The sequence below is a fragment of the Patella vulgata genome, chromosome 3, assembly GCF_932274485.2.
Source record: "Patella vulgata chromosome 3, xgPatVulg1.2, whole genome shotgun sequence".
In the NCBI taxonomy this organism is placed as follows: domain Eukaryota; kingdom Metazoa; phylum Mollusca; class Gastropoda; family Patellidae; genus Patella; species Patella vulgata.
Window position 1 is genome coordinate 36,504,267 of NC_065881.2, and position 20,073 is coordinate 36,524,339.

Below are 20,073 nucleotides of genomic sequence, written 5' to 3' on the forward strand. Positions count from 1 at the left end.
TATACTCTTCAAAAAAAGTAGGGGATATTGAAATACAAATACCTATGCAGGTTGTGATATGATAAATAGTCATGGACACTTGACATGCTTTGAGAGTATGTTCACACATGAAGAACTTATCGCCCCCAACAGAACCACTGAGCTGCAGGTGGGACATGCAATAGCGCCATACACGTGGGAGGGCTTCATTGCCAAAGGGTTGATGAAAACTGCCGCGTACTGGTTTATCCTATCCATGTTTGCTTTCCTATCGGTTCTTTCATAAGATTTACTGTTTAGCGTATCTTTGCTTTAGTGTGTTACGTTTAATTTGCAATGAGACGTCTTCAACATGATGAACGTCTACGTGCTATTCGTCGATGGGCGCGTGTAATGTTCTCAGATGAGTCCAGTTTTATTCTGGATTTCACCGATAGGCGTGCTCGCGTTTGGAGGAATGTAAATGAGAGTCATGCTAACGTTAACGTCAGACAGCTTGAAAGATTCGGGCATGGGTCTGTTATGGTGTGGGGAGGAATCACCATGACTGGCAGAACGGACTTGCATATTGTTCAAGGAAGGGTCACTGGTTCGTACTACCGTGACCACATCCTGGCACCGATAGTTCTGCCCTTTGCTCAACGTGCAGGTCGACGTTTCATCTTTCAAGATGATAATGCCCGTGCCCACCGCGCTCATGTCATAAATGACTACCTCCAGCGTCACCATATTGTCCATATGCCTTGGCCAGCCATGAGTCCAGACCTTTCCCCTATGGAGCATGTCTGAGACATGATTGGGAAACAACATTGCATGAATTGGCTGTGGCACTGCAAGAGGAGTGGGTCAGATTGCCCCAAATCGTGATTAAACGGTTGATTAGGAGCATGCCATGATGAATTGCTGAATGTCTGAGGATTGGTGGAGCAATTACTCATTATTAAGACAAAAATCAAAATCGTCCATTTTCACTTTTGACAGTGTATCTCTTTGTGAGTGAAATGGGGCGGTCAGATAAGCCACCCATATGAACTGTTTATGTTATGTGTAGGCAATTGGCCTGTTATTAACATACACTGGTTACCTCTAATAAAAACAGCAGTGCATTTCCGCAGTTTCGTATTGTTTCTGAATATCCCCTACATTTTTATATGCCCACTTTTTCATGTGGACGTATATTGTCGTCGCACTGTAACTTCATGGATTATGGCCCTTGATTGTACAAAAAATCAGGTTTTTAGCTTGTGAACACTGTAGAGGTCACAATTTTTATCATATTTGGTTTAAACTTGAAATATATGTTTATAACCCAAAAATCTCAGTTCCTTTCGATATTCGTGCATATCGGACCATAACTTCCTAAATCATGGCCCCTGATTGTACGAAAAATCACGTTTTTAGCTTATGGACCCTATAGTGGTCATAATTTTTATCCGATTTAAAAAACTGTTTTAATATATCACCGTTACACCCTAAGGATTGCTGATTTCGAATTTCGTGAAAATCAGCCCAAAACTGACAGACAAAATGCCCGTCTTCGTTCTCAAATAGCGTAAAAATATGGTATAGAGGTCACAATTTTAATCTTATTTTGATGAAACTTGAAATGTAAGTTTATAACCCAAAGAACTCGGTTCCTTTCGATATTCGCGCATATCCAACCGTAACTTCCTGAATTATGGCCCCTGATTGTACGAAAAATCTCGTTTTTAGCTTGTGGAACCTATAGAGGTCATAATTTTTATCCGATTTGAAAAAACGTATTATTATATCACCGTTACACCCTAAGGATAGTTGAGTTCGAATTGTGTAAATATCGGACCAAAACTGACAGAAAAAATGGCCGCCCCTCGTACTCAAATAGTGTAAAAATATGGTATATCAATGTTGTGGAACCTCTAGAGATAGAGGTCACAATTTTCTTTTGATTTTGATGAAACTTGAAATGTAAGTTAATAACCCAAAGATCTTGGTTCCTTTCGATATTCGGCATATCGGATAGTAACTTCCTGAATTATTGCCCTTGATTGTACGAAAAATCGCATTTTTAGCTTGTGGTCCTTTTAGAAGTCACAATTTTTATTTGATTTAAAAAAATGTGTGAATATATCACCATTACACACTAAGACCATGGATCCTTTTGATAATCGCGGATACTCGAACTTAACTTCCTGGATTATGGCCCCTGATTGTTCGAAAAATGGCATTTTTATTTTGCGGATTCTCAAGAGGTCAAATCGGGAAAATCGAAATGAAACTGGCCAACAAAATGGACGCTCTTTGTACGCAAATTGTGTAAAAGTATGCAATACGAAGGTTGTCGACCCTCTAGAGGTCACAATTTTTGTCTGATTCTGATGAAACTTAAATCATATCTTTATATCCCATAGATCTCAGCCTCCTTTGATATTTGCGCATTTCAGACCATAACTTTCTGGATTATTGCCCCTGATTGTAGAAAAAATCCTGTTTGTTTTTAGCTTGTTCTCTATCCATCTCTTGCAAAATGTGGGCGTATCCTGTCTGGAAGCCGCTGGTTATCCCGATTTTAAAAACTGTTTAGATATATCATCAATCCACCATAATGAAGGTTGAATTGGAATTTCGGGAAAATCCAAATGAAACTGCCTGACAAAATGGCCGCTCCTTGTACTCAGATTGTGTATAAGTATATGTACTACAAAGGTTATGGACCCTCTAAGAGGTCACAATTTTTATCCAATTTTGATGAAGCTTAAAACATATCTTTATATTCCAATAATCTCAGTCCCTTTTGATATTTGCGCATTTCAGACCATAACTTTCTGGATTATGGCCCCTGATTGTACAAAAAATCGTTTTTGGTTTTAGCTTGTTCTCTATCCACCTTTTGCAAAATGTGGGCGTATCCTGCCTGGCAGCCGCTGGCTTTTAACTTGACATCAATCAAGTCAGGTTTATTTTTATAGATTTTAATGTTATCGTATCTACTTCTATTTTTTGGACTTTTGCTTCTATATGAAGCTGAAGATTTCGGCTAGTTTGATGTGAACCTGAAGATTTAGGTTAGTTTAATATAAACTCGAAGATTTAGGCGAGTTCTGTCTGATCCTGGAGATTTAGGTTAGTTTGATATGATCTGGAAGATTTAAGTTAGTTTGAAATTAAACATATGGTTAAAAATATATTTCTTTAGCAGTAGAGATTCATTTGTACATAATTATAGATTGGAAAATATATTTAAGCTATCAGGTAAAAATCTATTTGGTGCCAAAACATTATTTTACAAGAGAACTTTGATGTGAACCTGAACAATCTGTAAATTGAAGGTGGTGAATAGTGGGAGGTGTCTAAAGCACAGTGTTTGACAATCCGGTTAAAATCATGTTTTTCAATTAGTTTATCACCATTTCATTATGCACAACAACTCCAGCATTTGAAAGTGCACAGACGTAATGTCATAAAAAACAATTGGAGGCAGACAACTATCAAATTTCACTGTCTCGGTACCCCGATTTGTAGTTTGTCTATATATTGCTCGCCCTTTTGTCACCTTTTGCATGGCAATTTTTATTGAGTTTATGGTCCAGAATCAGAGAGGAAGGTTTGAATTAATATTTTCTGCAAGGTTTCTGGTAAATATTCATAGTTAAGAAGTGGGAAGATAACCAAAGTACAGAATTAATATTGAAGTCAATGGGGAAATTAATGGTGGTGGGCCTCCATTTTTATACGCTCACATGGAAATGTGGACTTATATTGGCGTCGCCCCCGTCTGTCTGTCCGTCCATCGTCCACAGTTTCTTGTGAACGCTCTAACGCCAAAAGTTATCATCCAAATGTTTTAAAATTGATATTAGTTGTTTACATTAGTGAGATGAAGAAGCCTATTTAATTTCAATAATTTTCGTTTATAACGTCTAGAGTTATGGCCCTTGTTTCACTTTGTCGAAACTTGTGAACACTCTAATGCCAAAAGTTAACATCCGATCTTTGTGAAATTTATATGCAATATTTAAATTAGGGAAACGAAGAAGCCTATCGAATTTCAGTAATTTCCATTTATTACTTCTAGAGTCATGGCCCTTGTTTCACTTTGTTTAACTTTGTGAACGGTCTAACCCCAAAAGTTATCGTCCCATCTTTCTGAAATTTATATGCATTATTTAAATTAGTGAAACGAAGAATCGTATTAAATTTTTGCAATTTCTGTGTATTACGTCTAGAGTTATGGCCCTTGTTTCACCAAAAGTTAACATCCGATCTTTGTGAAATTTATATGCAATATTTAAATTAGGGAAACGAAGAAGCCTATCGAATTTCAACAATTTCCGTTTATTACTTCTAGAGTTTTGGCCCTTGTTTCACTTTGTTTAACCTTGTGAACGCTCTAAGCCCAAAAGTTATCATCCCATCTTTCTGAAATTTATATGTATTATTTAAATTAACGAAACGAAGAATCCTATTAAATTTTTGCAATTTCTGTGTATTACATCTAGAGTTTTGGCCCTTGTTTCACTTTGCTGAACCTTGTGAACGCTTTAATGCCAAAATTTAACATCCGATCTTTGTGAAATTTATATGCAATATTTAAATTAGGGAAATGAAGAAGCCTATCGAATTTCAGCAATTTCCATTTATTACTTCTAGAGTTATGGCCCTTGTTTCACTTTGTTTAACCTTGTGAACGCTCTAACCCCAAAAGTTATCATCCTATCTTTCTGAAATTTATATGCATTATTTAAATTAGTGAAACGAAGAATCCTATTGAATTTCAGCTTTTTCTGTGTATTACGTCTGGAGTTATGGCCCTTATTTTACTTTCTTTATCCGATTTTGTTGAAACTTGAAATGTAAGTTTATACCCAAAGATCTCAGTTCCTTTCGACATTTGCGCATATCGGACCTTAACTTCCGCAATTATGGCCCCTGAATGTACGAAAAATCGTGTTTTAAGCTTGTGGACTCTATAGAGGTCATAATTTTTTGTATCCGATTTAAAAAAAAACGTTTTAATATATCACCGTTATACCCTAACGATGGTTGAGTTTGATTTTCGTGACAGACAAAATGGCCGCCCCTCGATCTCAAATAGCGTAAAAACATGGTATATCAAGGTTGTGGATCCTCTAGGTCACAATATTCTTCTGATTTTGATGGAACTTGAAATGTAAGTTTATAACCCAAAGATCTCTGTTTCTTTTGATATTCGTGCATATCGAATCGTAACTTCCCGAATTATGGCCCCTGATTGTACGAAAAATCGCAATTTTAGCTTGTGAACCCTATAGCAGTCATAATTCCTATTCGATTTAAAAAACGTTTGAATATATCACTGTTATACCCTAAGGATGGTTGAGTTCGAATTTTGTAAAAATCGAACCAAAACTGACAGACAAAATGGCCACGACTCGTAGTCAAATAGCGTAAAAATATGGTATATCAATGTTGTGGACCCTGTAGAGGTCACAATTTTAATCCGATTTTGATGAAACTGGAAATGCATGTTTATAACCCAAATGGCCGCCTCTTGCACACAAATAGTGTAAATATATGGTATAACAAAGTTGTGGATCCTCTAGAGGCCACAATTTTGATCCGATTTTGATGAAACTTGAAGATCTTGGTTCCTTTCCATATTCATGCGTATTAAGCTTGGTATATTAAGGTTGTGGACCCTCTGGAGGTCACAATTTGAAATGCATGTTTATAACCCAAAGATCTTGTTTGCTTTCGATATTCGCGCATATCGGATCGTAACTTCCTGAATTATTGCCCCTGATTGTACGAAAAATCGTGTTATTAGCTTGTGGTCCCTCTAGAGGTCACAATTATTAACCGATTTAAAAAAAACATTCAAATATTATCACTGTTACACCATTATGGTGTCTGAGTTCGAATTTCGTGGAAATTTCGATATTTGCGCATATCGAATTGTAATTTCCTGAATTATGGCCCTTGATTGTAGAAAAATCACTTTCGTTTTAGCTTGTTCTCTATCCTGCCTGGCAGCCGCTAGTTGATGAAACTTGGAATGCATGTTTATATCCCAGAGATCTTGGTTCCTTTCGATATTCGCGCATATTTAAGAGGTCAGGGTGTTCACAATGCAAAGCAATACCAATTTCAAATTCGGTTGGCCTTTATCCAATTAGTTCTGACACTAAACTTTGGAATGAGATTAATAAGATCAATACAAGTGGCGAATCGTTCGCCCAATGCCCAAAGAGATCCCTTACCTCAAGACAAAACCTAAATCTGCCTACTGCAGGACTTTCTTTAGACCTGAAATGTTACCTAATTTAATTAGACATTAATTAATTAATCCAGACGATAATCAACCCTCGATGTCATGGCTTGCCTGCTATATTTACTGGGTTAGGATCCGATCTGCTGCTCAACGCTCATTCGTGATTAAATCAAAAAATGGATAACCGAGACTATGTTTTTATATGCCCACATGGAAATGTGGACGTATATTGCCGTCGCCCCCGTCCGTCCATTTGTCGGTCGGTCGTCCGTCCGTCCATCGTCCACAATTTCTTGTGAACGCTCTAACACCAAAAGTTATCATCCAGTTGTTTTAAAATTGATATGTGTTGTTTATATTAGTGAAATGAAGAATCCTATTTAATTTCAATAATTTCAGTTCATTACGTCTAGAGTTATGGCCCTTGTTTCACTTTATTGAACCTTGTGAACGCTTTAACATCAAAAGTTATCTGCCGATCTGTATGAAATTTACATGCCTCATTTAAATTAGTAAAGAGAAGAATCCTATTGAATTTCATCAATTTCTGTTTATTACTTCTAGAGTTATGGCCCTTGTTTTACTTTGTTCAACCTTGTTAATGCCCGATTGATGAAAGTTATCATCCGATATGTATGAAATTCATATGCAATTCAGCAATTTCCGTCAATAATATCTAGAGTTATGGTGGTTGTGAACCTTGTAAATGTTTGAATGACAAAAGTGATCATCTGATCTGTATGAAATTTATTTGCATTATTTAAATTAGTAAAACAAAAAAGCCTGTCAAATTTCAACAATTTCTGTAGATTACTTCCAGAGTTGAGACCGTTGTTTCAGTTTGTAGAACCTTGTGAACCCTCAAATGGCAAAAATTATAATCTGATCTGTATGGAACTGCCTTGTAAAGGCCCCCAATTACCTACAAAGGAATAAATATGCGACAACCCTTGTCGACCGCTCGGACGATTTAGCTGCTGTGGGCGTATGTTTCATTGCCTGGCAACCCCTCTTTTATCGTATCGACTTTAATAATGATGATCAAGGCTAAGTCCAAAATTCAATTGCAAAATTTTCGGTTCAGTATGGATCAATTTGACTGAAATTATTAGCAAATTCCCATTACATTATCTAGTTTTTATACGCCCACATTGAAATGTGGTCGTATATTGTCGTCGCCCCCGTCCGTCCGGCTTGTGGACGCTATAGAGGCTAAAGTTAATATCCGATTGACTTTAAATTTAAATGCAGTGTATAAGGCCATGAAACAAAGAAGCCTATTGATTTTCAGTGATTTTCGATAATTACTGCCAGAGTTATGGCCCTTGATCACTTCAAAACATCTTGTGGATGCTCTAGAGGCTAAAGTTAATATCCGATTGACTTTAAATTTATACACAGTGTTTAAGGTCATGAGACGAAGAAGCCTATTCATTTTCAACGATTTCCGATAATTACTGTCAAAGTTATGGCCCTTGATCACTTTGAAAAATCTTGTGATGCTCTGGAGGCTAAAGTTATCATCCGATTGACTTCAGATTGATACACAGAGTTTAAGATCTTGAGACGAACAAGTATATTGATTTTCAATTAAATTTTATGACTTGAACAGCTAAATCCATGATATTAAAGGTTTTGTATACTAAACGTTAACATGGGGCAGAACTTTATAAAAACCAAACAAATTCTAATGGTTTTCTGGTAATTACTTCATGAGTTACTCTTAATCAGATTTTAATGTATTATAAATGTTTCATTACCGAAAGAAGTAAAAATATGCGACAACACTTGTTGACTGCCCGGACGATTTAGCTGCTGTGTTTTGTTGCCTGGCAACCTATCTTTAACTATTATTGTCAGAACTGCCAGCTCTTTATCTAATCTCCCATAACGTATCTTTAAATTAAATGAAATAGAGTTTAACGTCCCGTCGTTCAGCACCAACTGTGCTAATCAAGACAGGAATACGCCATGAAGTGTGCAGTGTGAGGTGATTTTGCATGGACAGTGGCACTACAGCCTTCTCTTATTTCTAATTCCAACTGCCAAGGGTTCTTTTACGTGCACGCCATTAAAACCACTAGACAGTGTTCCTTCTCAGGAACCCCGTCTTGCACCACTGAAAAGGGGAAACCACGCCACAAACCCCGAGGGGCTTTTTCCCTCCAACACCGGGAGCAAACCCAAGACCGAGTCAGGGACTTACTCACCGAGCCACCGCGGCTCACGATGATTTGGAAGCTTGACCCGATAGAAAGCCAAAATAATATCAAAAATACTTTACTTGTGTGCGTAAAATATTTCATTATTTTGAGGGGAAAAGATACGCTAAACTAATCATTTGCTTATTTTTATTTATTTATTTACTCTCATGCATGACGTAATCAGTTCCTTTTATATATTTTATTGTTCTTTTAGAAACAAAATAGGCCAAATCAATTGATATGGCAGTATTAGGGAAAATGCACGAAAAGGAAGCCTATTTATTTATTTTAAAAATATCTAGAATAGTTTGCTTTTGTACATAAATTATTTTATGATTTTTATCTGTCGGGTTATGAAAAAGGCGAGATTTTACATGTCCCCAATCAACCTCAATAGGCCTACAATTGTAAACAGCGCCATCTGTTACCAAAATGAACTTAGAATTATGACGCTTTTATCGCGTAACATACTAACATTGGTGAAATGTCAAAATGTTAACGAAACTAAACCAATTTCAATAAATTAAAAGTAATAATGGAAATATACTGAGCGCTATGGAAAACGCATCACTTTTTTTTCCCAAATACTTTATAACTAGGTGGTTTTGTATGTATAATATTATGCAATACTATGAACTATTGTTTCACACAATGCTCCCAAATGCAAAAAAATATCGGCCTGTGTGCACAAAAAAAAATTGCACGAGATGCACATGAAAAACCCAATATTCACGTGCAGCATTGTGTGTGAGCCCTTTAAAAGCATGTTTTCAACTTAATGTGCAGTACATGAACTGTGAAACGTCAATCTGTCGTAATTTGTTGTTGGACGTGTGAAGGAATCAAGCTAGAGATGCCAAGACTTACTGAAAATCTTTATCACGCTGATGGCCGCCAACGTGTGTGGAGACGTCTTGGGGAACATCTTGCAGACTGCTGCGTCTTCGAAATGAATCGATGGGATGGGGGAAGTGTAATGGTGTGGGGAGGCTTCACATTTCATCACCAGACAGCCCTACACATTTGCAGGGGTCGCGTTAATGCTGTAGCCTACTGTGATGATGTCTTGCAACCAGTTGTTGTTCCGATGTTTCGAGCGCACCCCCAACTTCAGCTTTTCCAACAGGATAATGCACATTCGCATACTGCCCGTTTTAGTATGGACTACCTGGCTGCTAACAACATCAATGTCTTGGACTGGCCAGCCATGTTTCTGGACATGGCACCGATAGAACATGTCTGGGATGAGATTGTATGCCGTCTGTATCGGAGACCACAGATGCACACCATTGCTGCTTTAGAAGCTGCTCTTGTCCAAGAATGGAACAATTTGCCCCAGGCCTTCTTTCAAACATTGGTAAATTCCATGGGCCGTCGCTGCACAGCCTGCGTAAGAGCCCGTGAAGGACACGCGCTACTGACATCTGTGTCGTACTTTTGGTTTTGACCCCTCTGACTTTGTACCGTTGATTACAGATTAAACATCCATAAGTGTACAAATGTGTTGTTATTGATGTGTTCCCATTTGAATATTGTTCACAATAAGAAGCAAAATAAATAACATATGTTTACAGGATCATTTTGTTATACGAAAAACTAAGTGATGCGTTTTCCATGGCGCTCAGTATAGAACAAAATACAAATTCTAACTGCAATATTTAAAAAAATAAGTCATAAGAGTTAGAATTATGGGGGAAATTCCGCTCCATAAAGTAGCACCGTTACACACCATTCAATGATCAAAGTGGGGTGATGTCATCAGCCTCTGAAGGCTCAGAAACGTGAGATCGTGGTATTTTGCCAAATCTGGAAAACGAAATAAAAAATTTCTAAGAAAATGCACACAAAAAACATAAAGAATATTTTAAGAAATATAGAAACAAAAGAGTAAGGCTTTAAAATTAACCTATCCATTGCCTTTTCAGGGGCGGATCCAGGAATTTTTGCAGGAGGGGGTTTGCCAGGATTCTGAGAAAATGTATCCCCCCCCCCCTCGACTTGAAATGTTTTTAGAAATACATGCACACAAAAAACATAAAGAATATTTTAAGAAATATAGAAACAAAAGAGAAAGGCTTCAAAATTAACCTATCCATTGCCTTTTCAGGTGCGGATCCAGGAATTTTTGCAGGAGGGGGTTTGCCAGGTTCCTGAGAAAATGTATCCCCCAAACCCCCCCTCTGGATCCGCCCCTGCTTTTTCTTAAAAACAGTTTGGAGCGCGAACAAGGTCTAAAGATGCAGACAAATATCGCTGAGAAAGCGATAACGGGAACCTAATCATTCAAAATTAAAACGTATTTCCTCCATTTTTATACGCCCACATTTTCATGTGGACGTATATTGTCATCGCCCCCGTCTGTCTGTCCATCCGTCCACAAATATTTGTGAACACTGTAGAGGTCACAATTTTTATCCGATTTCAACGGAACTTGAAATATAGGTTTATCACGAAAAATCACGTTTTTAGCTTGTGAACACTGTAGAGGTCACAATTTTTATCAGATTTGGTTTAAACTTGAAATGTATGGTTATAACCCAAAGATCTCAGTACTTTTCGATATTTGCGCATATCAGACTATAACTTCCTGAATTATGGCCCCTGATTGTACGAAAAATCATGTTTTTAGCTTGTGGACCCTATAGACGTCATAATATTTATCCGATTTAAAAAAACGTGTTAGTATATCACCATTACACCCTAAGGATGGCTGAGTTCGAATTTCGTGAAAATTGGACCAAAACTGACTGACAAAATGGCCGCCCATCGTTCTCAAATAGCGTAAAAATATGGTATATCAAGGTTGTGGACCCTATAGAGGTCACAATTTTTATCCGATTTTATTGAAACTTGAAATGTAAGTTTATAACCCAAAGATCTCAGTTCCTTTCGATATTCGTGCATATCGGTCCATAACTTCCTGAATTATGGCCCCTGATTGTACGAAAAATCACGTTTTTAGCTTGTGGAGTGTGGACCCTATTGAGGTTATAATTTTTATCCGATTTAAAAAAACGTTTTAGTATATCACCGTTACACCCTAAGGATGGCTGAGTTTGAATTTCGTGAAAATCGGACCAAAACTGACTGACAAAATGGCCGCCCATCATTCTCAAATAGCGTAAAAATATGTTATATCAAGGTTGTGGACCCTATAGAGGTCACAATTTTTATCCGATTTTGTTGAAACTTGAAATGTAAGTTTATAACCCAAAGATCTCAGTTCCTTTCGATATTTGTGCATATCGGATATTAACTTCCTGAATTATAGCCCCTGATTGTACGAAAAATGGCGTTTTTAGCTTGGGGTCGCTCTAGAGGTCAGAATTATTATCCGATTTAAAACACTGTTTGAATATATCACCGTTACACCGTAAGGAAGGTTGAGTTCGAATTTCGTGAAAATCGAACCAAAACTGACAGACAAAATGGCCGCCCATTGTACGCAAACAGTGGCGGCGCCAGCCGTCGGTGATTGGAGGGGCAAAGCTGGGGCAAAGTTCAAGGTTAAGGAGGCAAAGGCACGAGCTTTAAGAAGGGGTAGGGGGCCTCCCCCAGAAAATTTTGAAAAACAGGTTGCCGGAAATGCAGCCTGGCAGTATTTCAGGCACTGATCGGTGAGGTAAAGTGTCAAACGAACGGACTTGCGAATCATGACGAAGCCCACTCAAGAGCGTCAAAGTAGGGAGTCCTCCCCCAGGAAATTTTGAAAAATAGACTGCCGGAAATGCTGTCTTACAGTATTCTGTCAGGCACCGATCATCGAGATAAATAGATCTGACCAGATACAGTCCTTTGTCTGATCACTAGTTTATCCGACTAGAGAACAAAATGTCAAACGAACGGACTTGCGAACCTCAACGAATTCCCCTTGTGAGCGCCAAAGTAGCGAGTCCATTGGGGACCTCGCCAAGAAAATTTTGAAAAATAGACTGTCGGAAATGCTCTACAACATGCAAGTTTATGGCTGAGTGGGGATGTGGGATTTATTCACCGTAGAAGGTATTGATTACCGAAACGTATCACAAATACTTTTTTTATTTTCTAAAATTATTGAGGGGGGCAAACAGAGGGCAGACCAGATTAATGATTGCCCCCCCCCCTGGCGCCGCCACTGTACGCTAATAGTGTAAACATCTGGTATATTAAGGTTGTGGATCCTCTAGAGGCCACAATTTTGTGCCGATTTTGATGAAACTTGAAATACATATTTATAACCCAAAGATCTTGGTTGCTTTCGATATTCGCACACATTGGATGAAAACTTCATGAATTATGGCCCTTGATTGTATGAAAAGTCACGTTTTTAGGATGTGATCCCTCTAGATGTCACAATTTTTATCCGATTTAAAAAAACGTTTGAATATATCACTGTTACACCCTTATGATGGTTGAGTCCGAATTTCGTACAAATCCGAACAAAACTGCCGGACAAAATCCCTCCCCCTCTAGAGAGAGGACACAATTTTGATCTGATTTTGATGAAACTTAAAATACATGTTTATAACCCAAAGATCTTGGTTCATTTCAATATTCATGCATATCGGATCATAACTTCCTGAATTATGGCCCTTGATTGTACGAAAAATCACTTCTTTTTTTGAGCTTGTTCTCTGTCCATCTCTTGCAAAATGTGGGCGTATAACCGCTTGTTATTGATTTAAACTTACAACGTCAAAGCCCTTTGACATGCCTAAAGCGTGTTTAAATTTATCTCGAATAACACATTTGAGCGGAACGGTTAACCCAGATATGTGATGAGGTTATAATAATAATCGTTTTCTATAGCGGTAAACATGTTCAATTTTGATGTGAAAGATGGCGTGGCTCCGGGGTCTCGTTCAGGTTTATTTTTATTGAACAACATATAATAATATTACTTTTAACTTTTTAAAACAAAGCATAAAATTGTAAAATGCAGCTGTAAAAATTCAATTTTATTAGCAATCAATATCAATTTTCCAAAAATCATAACTTGTTTTGTTTACAAAGGCTAATACAAGTAACTGGCCCGCCTGCGTTGTCACGTTCTACACATTTTATGGTAGCGCGCACTAATTTGTTTTAGTATTTACGGTAACTATGATATAAGCTTGTCTCAAATCTACTTTAAAATGCACTATTTACTTTCTATACGCCCTCATTGAAATGTGCTTGTATGTTGACGTCGCCCCTGTCCGTCCGTCCATTGTGGACGCTCTAGAGGCTAAAGTTAATATCCGATTGACTTTAAATTTATACACAGTGTTTCAGGTTATGAGATGAAGAATCCTGTTGATTTTGGTCACTTAGAAAATCTTAATACACAGTGTTTCAGGTTATGAGATGAAGAATCCTGTTGATTTTGGTCACTTTGAAACTTTTATAGACGCTCTAGAGGCTAAAGTTATTATGATTGACTTCAAATTTATACTCAGTGTTTCAATCAATCAATCAACACAGAATTTGCATAGCGCAAACAATACTTTGATAAAGTGCCTAATGCGCTATAAAGTTTATGTGGATTCTTTTAATGTTTATTTTTGTCAAATAGATGTTCTTCAAACGTGACTTGAAGATGTCTAGAGAAAAGGTGCTGCAAAGTGAAAAGATCATTTTGTCCGTTCAATTTTGACAGCAGGAATAACTAATAATGACTTGTTCTGAGATCTTAAGGTTCTACTGGATTCATATGGAGTGAGATCTTGAATGTATTGTGGCGCTTGATTCTTGAGTGCTTTAAAAGTCAGTAACAGTATTTTGAATTTGATTCGCTGATTTATGGGTAACCATTGGAGGGTTCTTAATGATGGTTTAATGTGATCCCTTTTCCTGATTCCAGTGATGAATCGAGCTGAAGCATTCTGAACATATTGAAGCTTCTGCAGCTGCCACTGTGGTAGACCATACAATAAAGCATTCGGGTAGTCCAGCCTTGAAGAGATCGAAGCGTGAACGAGGAGTTTTAGATTTTCACATGTTAGGTACTTCTTTATCTTTGCTAATTTGTAAATCTGGTAAAAAGCTGAAGAACAGATGGTTTTGATTTGGGTCTCAAAAGTTAGCGTTGAATCAATGATAGCACCGATGTTCTTTGCCTTGTTTGTTGGTTGAATTAACTCCCCAGCAATCGAAAGGCTCCCCTTTTTTACTTTGTTGAGTTGTTGTTTGGTACCGATGTAAAGAACTTCAGTCTTGTCTGGATTTAATTTTAAAAAATGAAGAGTCATCCAGAAGTTCTCAACATCATGCACAATGGTAGTTTCAGATGAATGATCAAAGCCTATGTATAACTGTGTATCGTCTGCGAACAAATGGACACAAAGTCCATATTTCTGGGCTATTGCATTAAGTGGTCTTGGGAATATTATAAATAAGACAGGCCCCAGGACTGATCCTTGAGGCACTCCGCAGATCATTGAAACAAAGTCTGAGGAAGTCCCATTTATGCACACAGCTTGCCTTCTGTTGGTTAAGTAAGAAAGGAACCAGTTGAACACATCGTTACGTAAGTCAATTTCAACCCATAGTGTGTCTAGCTAGGAGATCACTGATGTCGATAGTATCAAATGCAGTGGATAGGTCCAGCAAAATCAGCAATACGCTCTGTTGTTGATCAATGCACTTGTGGATATCATCAACAATTTTTATGAGAGCAGTTTCTGTACTATGTAATTGCTTGTAAGCCGATTGAAGGGGAATATCAAGAGCCCTCTGACGAATATGCACGTTAACACGCTGTAGCAAACATTTCTCTGTGAGTTTTGATATGTTGCTCGGGTTACACACAGGCCTGTAGTTCTTCAGCAGATCAGCATCTAAGGATGGTTTCTTGATTAGAGGTGTGATCATGGCTTGCTACAGGGTACTTGAAAAGACTCCGTCTAGAATCGACTTGTTGACAATAATTAAAAGGATTGGTGGGAAAGCATACAAATTGTCTTTTAGAAGCCATGTTGGAAGTGGGTCTAACAGGCAAGACTTCGTCTTGGTTTTAAGCACCACTGTTTTAAGTTCCTCTAAGCTGTATGGTGTAAATTCTGCTAGCATATGTAGAGTGGGAACTTTGTGAGACGGACATTGGGTTTGGTCAATAAGGGAGGTCTTTGTGATGATGTCACCTCTAATTTGCACAATTTTTTGATTAAAATATGTCGCAAATTTATCGGCACTGTTGGATAGAGATTTATGATCTGGTAGAGTTTGTTCTATCTTTGAGTTCAGTAACTCATTTGATAAATTAAATAATTTCTTTAGATCAGAAGCACAGGCGCGTTCAGCTTTTCTCCTGACTTTCCTGGCATCCCGAATTGTATCGCAGAACCAGGGGTTTCAGGTTTTGTGACTATTCTTCGTGTCTTCTTAGGTGCGTGGACATAATAAAGTTTTTGATGAACTTGTTATAATTATTGACAAGTTGTTCCAGAGTTCTATTGGATGAGATGGATAGAGTTAGCACCGCCTCCTTAAATTTATCGTTATTGATATTTCTGAATTTTCTATATTCCACATTGCAAGGTGGCGAAGTAGTCTGTGGTTTAAGCGGCATGATCAAGTGGACGGCAGAATGGTCACTGAGCTGTGGGTCAATTGCAATAACTTGCGAGATGAAAAATTCATCAGCCTTGGTCATGGGACGAAGAAGCCTATTGATTTTCAACGATTTCTAATAATTACTTCCAGAGTTATGGCCCTTGATAACTTTGAAAAATCTTGTAGACGCTTTAGAGTCCATAGTTATCATCTGATTGATTTTATATTTATACACTGTGTTTACGCCTATATATATACTATTCAAAAAAAAGTAGAGGATATTTGATTTTGGGGGCATAATACTAAAATATGCAAATGACTACGAAAAAAGTCACTATAGAACCTAACAGAAGAAACATTTCCAGTTACATGTGACGCCCAAACGCACCAATAGCTACCGCATGGAATGCGGGTGATGCTTGGGATCATCATGGGGGTCCAACCCAAGATTTGCACGACTCTGACTTTGAATGTTACAGTCATTGTGGCATTGAATTCCAGGGTGGAAACATCAGTTTAATTGTTTTAGTGACCAGAAAACAAATTTTGATATGCGTCGGCTTACCCAAAATGAAAGGTTACGTGCCCTTGGCATGCTACAGATCGGCACAACACAGGCGGTTGTGGCGCGGACGATGAATGTTTCTCAGTCTGTCATAAGCAGGCTATGGTCCAGATACCGTGATACACAATCTGTACAGGACAGACCACGCTCAGCTCGACCAAGGGCGACAACTCAAGCCCAGGATCGATTTATCCGTACCTTGGCCTTGAGAAATCGTGTCATGACAGCAAATCAGATCAGCGCTCGTCTTCAAACAGACACTGGTGTGAGAGTGAGTGGCCAGACGATTCGGAATCGACTGCATAGGGGTCATCTTCGCGCCCGACGTCCTCGCGTGATCCCTTGTTTGAGAGATCATCACATTCAGGCAAGACGTCGTTGGTGTAGGGATCGTCAACACTGGGATAATCGACGCTGGAGCAATGTGATGTTTTCAGATGAGTCAAGGTTCACTGTTGATTTTTTGGACAGACGTAGGAGGGTGTGGCGTCGTCGAAACGAGCGCTTCCAAGACGTTAACGTCATCAGACATGATCGATTTGGGGGTGGTTCTGTTATGGTGTGGGGAGGCATCACTGTTGCTGGAAGAACGGCTTTACATGTTGTTGCAGGGCGTGTTACAGGCCAGTACTACCGGGACAACATCTTGGCAGTCCATGTTGTGCCGTTCGCACGACGTCATGGCCGCCGTTTCATCTTCCAGGATGACAACGCAAGATGTCACAGGGCCAGGATCGTTACAGGTTACCTCCAACAACAGAACATCACCACATTACCTTGGCCAGCACTGAGTCCCGACCTCTCCCCCATCAAGCATGTCTGGGACATGCTTGGACAGAGGTTACGTCAACGTCAACAACGTCCTGCCAATGTCCAAGAACTTGCTGCTGCGTTGCAACAGGAATGGGACAATCTGGACCAAAATGACCTTAGACGTCTCATTAGGAGTATGCCACGTCGGATCAATGCTTGTTTGGCAAACAGAGGAGGATTTACCCGTTACTGACTTGGTTGTGATGCTGTGGTAACTTTGCTGTTTGACCCGGGTATCATTTTACCCTTATAATGGTCAGTCTGTGCCTTACTTAGTCTAACGATCATTTGGAATAAATCGATGAATGTGAACTTCATTTCATTTTGTCATTTGTTTCTTCGTCAGTTTCATTAGGTGACTTTAATACACTTAAAAATCAAATATCCCCTACTTTTTTTGAATAGTATATAATCATTTCGATTGACTTTAGGTTGATAAACTGATTTATGGCCCTTGATCACCTTGAAAAATCTTGTGGACGCTTTAGAGACCATAGTTATCATCTGATCGATTTTCTATTTATACACCGTGTTTACGCCTATATGTAATCGTTTCGATTGACTTTAGATTGATCAAAAGAGTTTAAGGTCTTGGGACCTTATTGATTTTCAATGATTTTTGATAACTTTAACAGCTAAATCCATGATATTACATGTAGATGTTTTGTATATTAAATTTTAGCATGGGCCAAACAAATTCTAATAATTGTCTGATAATTACTTAACGAGTTGTTACACTTAATCAGATTTTAGTGTATTATAATTGTTTCATTACCGACAAAAGTAAAAATATGCGACAACCCATGTTGACTGTCGGACGATTTAGCTGCAGTGGGGATATGTTTCGTTGCCTGGCAACATATCTTTAAAATAACAGTTTTATAATTTTACGCGGTGAATAAAAAGTTAATGTAATTGGCGCCTCTTTACGTACTTTACCTTAGTTTATCACCCGCTGATCAGTTTGTTAAGATTGATACCTGAATCACGCGTAATGAATCAAATGAATCAATACCCAAAAGAAACTATTGGGATGAAATAATGCTTGATTTTCTTTCTTACTTTTCTTTGAAAAATAAATTAGATATCGACTTTCTGTCGAAGGTAAATGAGGGATGTATTTAACGGTCACAGCTCTATAGCCTATAATTTTATTGCACCTGAATGCCCGTGGTATAGTGGAGTAGAAGGGAACGATATCACTGGGGATACCGAGGATGTGTACATTCATGAACACCAGTCATTTTAAGAGTGTAGAACGTAACAAATAATGTGTGTATGTAGATTCATTTTACCGTTATATAAAAGTAGGTTGATAACTTTAGGCTAAATAGATATACCTATATATATATATATATATATATATATATATATATATATATATATATATAACCAGTTTAATATACTGTATGTAGGCCTACTAACCTCCCATAGTCATAATTATCATGTGCGCTTAAACTAAGTGTACTCCATCTTAAATCGGAACCATCTCCAGGCTCAGGTCTTTTACTGAAGAAAATATACATGCATATTTATTATAAAATTCTATAACATCAATTTATTCCAAATGTACATTATAGTTAGTTATAAATAATATTCAGAATATAGTCTGCCGAATATTTTCAAACTATTATACCACTTTGGGTTTAATCATATAATAGCGGAATTTTCGCAGAATGAGAATATGACGTTTGAAGTATAATTATTATGATCCCCAATGCATCGACCACAGTAAAGATTAAACTTCACAAAAAATTTTAAAAAGAGGTATTTACAAATCCTAAATTTGTCATAATATATATTTAAATTGATTGATCGCTTAAAATTACGCCACTAATTAATTCACACCCTTTCTGTGTATAAAGATCTGAGTCCACTAATTCTTATTTACCTATGTTGCCATGGTGAATCATATAGTGCCTCTGCTGCATATCGATCCTCTGATTCGCGTCGTCGCCATCTTTCGTAGACATCTTCGTAAAAGGTCGGATTGATAAAAGTACTGTAAATCTCGGGTTTTGCATACGTCACACTATTCCTTTCACCAGCCACACCGCCACCACCGGTTTCATGATAAACGTTATATCGTCGTTCGTGTGTATGATATTGAACTGGGTTTGGTGCAGGAGGTAGACTATCAGCTGAATTCCTTGGTAATCGATGATGCCTGTCAGAGTACCTATTGGAAACAATAGACGAATGTTTTATATAGTTTATTCGCATTCTATAAAGAAACTCTGGTTTGCTAATAATTGTTCTCTGAAACCACTTATATATAATCTTTAAGTGGCATTTAGCGATCGGAAACACATTAACAGAACACAGTTTTTATGATATACAATCACTAGTTTTATTCTAAAAGCACTTGTCGTAACGTAGTGCTATTAGAATAAAATTAGGGATTGTATCCCATTAAAACTGTGTTCTGTCACTTTATATATGTAAGGGTGGACTGGAAAACTAAACTAGTGTACAGTTTCTTTAGACATTCTACTATAGGCTGATTGACCCACAGCAATGCTACAAAACCCGTTTAGTCTTTTCTTATTTCCACTGTTTCAAAACGGGTCAGGCGAAGAAAAATAAGTCTGATTAATCAGTAGGTTATCCGATTGGTTAATGACCGTCACAGTCTTCATTTTACGGACTTTTTAAATTACATTTTGTGTTATGATAGAATGGAGAGAGGTTTAAAGTCTCGTCAACAAAACACTTCGGTCATTTCATTTCTCTTTGTTATGTTTGCATTGCGAAGGAGAGAATTTTTCCCG

At 37.8% G+C, this 20,073-nt stretch overlaps 1 long non-coding RNA gene across 1 annotated transcript; it reads right to left on the bottom strand.

Annotated features, from left to right (window-relative positions):
* Window positions 1–10,088: 10,088 nt before the first annotated feature.
* LOC126816764 (uncharacterized) lies at window positions 10,089–19,380 on the bottom strand. Its single transcript, XR_007678582.1, has 3 exons — window positions 19,194–19,380; window positions 18,728–18,811; window positions 10,089–10,218 (listed from the first exon to the last, which is right to left on the bottom strand). It is a non-coding gene; the product is annotated as an uncharacterized LOC126816764 (long non-coding RNA).
* Window positions 19,381–20,073: the final 693 nt, after the last annotated feature.